Here is a 4,385-nt window from a genome sequence, read left to right as displayed (position 1 = left end):
GGGGGCCGCGCACCCCCGCGGGCAAAAAAAAAAAAAAAAAGGGGGGGGGGGGGGGGGGGGGGGGGAAAAAAAGGGGGGGGGGGAGGCGCCCCCAGCGGGGGGGGGGGGGGGAGGGGGGGGGCCGCGGCGGGGGGGGAGGGGGGGGGGGGGGGGGGGGGGGGGGGGGGGGGGGGGGGGGGGCGGCCACCCCCAAAAAACGCGGCGGGGGGGAAGGGGGCCCGGGCGGTAAAGGAGGAGGGTTGGTGCGTCGGGTCGGCAGCCGGCACCGGGAAAAATCTAGCCAAACCTTTTTTTTCATGGATTCGACCTTATATGATAAAAGCTATGCTAGGGCGTTCCCCGACAAAAGAAGCGACGCGCTACACTATGGCCCGGGTGTAGTGATAAGTGGGCAAGGGTTAGCTAGGGCGTCCCCTGTAAGCGACGCGTCGCATCGGCGCCCGGATGCGGTGATAAGTAGGCAAGGGTTCCCGCGCCGTGGACGAGTGCGGGTAAAGAAGCTAGTCCATAAGCATAAGCGTAGGATTAGATTGGCATCTTGGAACATAGGATCTCTAACTGGTAAGAGCTTAGAATTGATAGATGTTATGAGGAGAAGAAGGATTAATGTAGCTTGCATTCAAGAGACTAGATGGAGGGGTAAAAAAGCCAAAGAGTTGGATGACTTTAAACTTTGGTATACTGGGGAGAAAACAAATAAAAATGGAGTGGGTATAATAGTGGATAAAGATTTAAAAAATGATGTGGTGGATGTTAAAAGAGTGGGTGATAGGATTATTGCTATCAAGCTTGTAATGGAGAAAGAGTTCGTAAATATAATTTGTGCATATGCACCTCAAGTAGGACTAGATGAAAGTCTAAAGCTAGAATTTTGGGAAAATATGGGTGGATTACTGCAAGGAATTCGTCAAGGAGAAAAGATTATCATAGGAGGTGATTTAAATGGACATATTGGAAAAGATCAAAGAGGATATGAGAGTGTTCATGGAGGTTATGGTTTTGGAGAAAGGAATGACGAGGGGATTTCAATTTTGGATTTTGCTACTGCTTTTGATCTATCTATTATAAATACTTACTTCAAAAAGAGAGATGAGCATTTAATTACTTTCAAAAGTGGACAGCATAGAAGCCAAATAGATTTCTTCCTAACTAGAAGGACTGATAGATTGTTGTGCAAGGATTGCAAGGTGATACCGGGGGAAAGCTTAACTGCACAACATAGACTTGTGGTCTTGGATATGTGCTTAGTCCCAAGAACATATAAAAGGTCCAAGGTAAACTATCCCAGAATAAGATGGTGGAATTTGAAAGGAGAGTACTCTAAATCCTTCGTTAATGAAGTAGTCAAACAAGGAAAATGGGATTTTAAAGGGGATACCAATGCAATGTGGAATGAGATGGCTATGTGTATTAAGAAAGTGGCTAAAGATGTTCTAGGTGAATCAAAAGGAAAGATCCATTCTTATAGAGAGACGTGGTGGTGGGATAGTGAGGTTCAAGCTGCCATTAGGAATAAAAAAGCTAGTTTTAAGACATGGCAAAGAACTAAGGATGTTGAGGATCTTCAAAGGTATAGGTTAGATAGAAATGAAGCTAAGAAAATTGCGGGAAAAGCAAGGGAAAGGAAGTATGAAGAGTTATACAATAAGTTGGGCACAAAGGAAGGGGAAAAATCTATTTATAAGATAGCTAAGATGAGGGATAGGAAGAGTAGAGATCTTGACCATGTTAGATGTATTAAAAATGGAGATGGTAAAGTATTAGTTTGTGAGGAGGATATTAAGAAAAGATGGGAAACCTATTTCTCTAGTTTACTAAATGAGCATTCTTCAAGCACTTATGGTTCGGACGATTACACTTTTCACCAAGGCACCGGTGTCCGAACTTATATTCGTAGAATTTCGATGTCCGAAGTAAAAGAAGCTTTAAGGAGGATGAAACTCGGCAAGACACAAGGTCCTGATGAAATCCCAATTGAAGTATGGAAGAGCTTAGGAACCCATGGACTAGTTTGGTTGACTAAGTTGTTTAATAAGATTATGAGCACAGGGAAAATGCCAGATGATTGGAGGAGAAGTGTTGTGGTTCCAATTTACAAAAATAAAGGAGATATTCAAAGTTGTAATAACTATAGAGGCATTAAATTGATGAGCCATACGATGAAATTATGGGAGAGAATAATTGAAACCCGGTTGAGACACTTAACTATAGTTACGGAGAACCAATTTGGGTTTATGCCGGGAAGATCTACAACGGAGGCTATTTACTTAATTAGGAGACTTATGGAAAGGTATAGAGAATGTAGGAAAGACCTTCATATGGTATTTATTGATCTAGAAAAAGCTTATGATAGAGTCCCTAGAGCGTTAATTTGGCAAGTACTAGAGAAAAGAAGTGTTGCAAGTAAATATGTAGATATAGTTAAGGATATGTATGATGGTTCGGTGACTAGTGTTAGAACAGTGGGGGGACAAAGTAATGAATTCCCGATAACAGTTGGGCTACATCAAGGGTCAACTTTAAGCCCATATCTATTTGCACTGGTAATGGATGAATTAACCAAAGACATTCAAGATGAGGCCCCCTGGTGTATGCTTTTTGCGGATGATATTGTGTTGATTGATGAGACCCAAGTGGGGATTAATACCAAATTAGAATCATGGAGAGTAGCTTTGGAATCAAAAGGCTTTAAACTTAGTAGATCGAAGACAGAATATCTAGTTTGTAACTTTAGTCATGATCGGGCAGATGATGAAGTGGTGATACTTGACGATAAAGAGATTCCTCAGAGTGATTGTTTTAGGTACCTAGGTTCAATCATAAGTAAAAGAGGTGATTTAGAAGATGAGGTTTCCCAAAGAATTAAAATAGGGTGGATGAAGTGGAGAGGTGCATCCGGGGTCTTATGTGATCGGCGTATTCCATTAAAGCTTAAAGGAAAATTTTATAGGACTGTTGTCCGACCAGCTATGATGTACGGTGCAGAGTGTTGGGCTGTTAAGAAGAATCATATAGATAAACTCAGTGTAGCAGAAATGAGGATGCTAAGGTGGATGAGTGGCAAAACTAGGATGGATAAGATAAGAAACGATCATATTAGAGTTGGTCTGGGAGTTGCTCCTATAAGTGATAAGCTTAGAGAAAGTCGTTTGAGGTGGCACGGCCACGTTCAACGGAGACCTATAAATGCTCCTGTTCGGAGAAGTGATATAATCCATATTGAAGGAACTAGAAGAGCTAGGGGTAGACCTAAGATAACCTTAGGAGAAGTGGTGAGAAAGGATATGTATAGCTTAGGCCTTGTATCTAGCATGGCCTTGAACAGAACCGATTGGAGGGCAAGAATCCATGTAGCCGACCCCATTTAGTTGGGAAAAGGCTTATTGTTGTTGTTGTTGTTGTTGTATCAAAAATTGAAGGTGGATCAGGACTTGATGAAACCTTCATCCACACATCTATATGGTTTTGCAGGGTCATCTGCAGTGGCGGAAGGATCGGTCTAGTTGGATTTATCCATTGGAAGTTTTCCTAAGGAAACAACTGTCTGAATCAATTTTTTGGTGGTTCGGGAACTGCCAGCTTATAATATGATCCTCGGGCGACCATCTTTATCCAAGATAGGTGCTATTGTTTCGACAAAGCACCTGAAGATAAAATTCCCGACTGATATGGGAATTGGTCAAGTCTCCTCTGACCAGAAGATCTCTCGGCAATGTTATGTTGCCTATTTAAAAGACAAGGAGGGCCCGAGGAAGGTGACTGCCCTCCCCATAGAAGTTCGAGATGATCGGGAAGAGACAGAGATGCAAAGACCCGAACCAGTGGAGAAGCTGGAACAAATCCAGCTGTGTACCAAGGATGAGAAAAAGATTACTTATATCGGGTCTGAACAGCTGGAAGAATTTAAAGATGAGTTGAAGTTATTTCTTCAGCAGAATAAAGATGTATTTGCATGGTCTTGAGGACATGCCCGGAATCGATCGGGCCATTGCAGAGCACAAACTCGGATAGACCCTAAGGCGAAACCGGATGATACGAAAAGAAGAAATTTCTCCATTGAAAAATATGAAGCCGTTCGAAGCGAAGTTGAAAAACTTAAGAATTCTGGTTTCATAGAACCAATTGAGTGCCCAACTTGGTTGGCCAACGTGGTAATGGTAAAAAAGACGAATGGGAAGTGGAGGATGTGTACAGACTACAAAGATCTTAACAAAGCTTGCCCAAAAGATTGCTACCTGTTGCCTCGGATTGACCTCTTGATAGATGCGACTATAGGATATGAAACTTTAAGTTTCATGGATGCCTACTCAGGGTATAATCAGATCCTTATGAATAAGGAGGATGAGAAGTATACGGCTTTCATGATTGACCGTGAGAGCTATTAT

This window comes from Hakea prostrata, chromosome 2, assembly GCF_041222555.1.
Source record: "Hakea prostrata isolate BN-2017 chromosome 2, UWA_Hpros_2, whole genome shotgun sequence".
In the NCBI taxonomy this organism is placed as follows: domain Eukaryota; kingdom Viridiplantae; phylum Streptophyta; class Magnoliopsida; order Proteales; family Proteaceae; genus Hakea; species Hakea prostrata.
Note: the sequence above shows the minus strand (reverse complement) of the source record.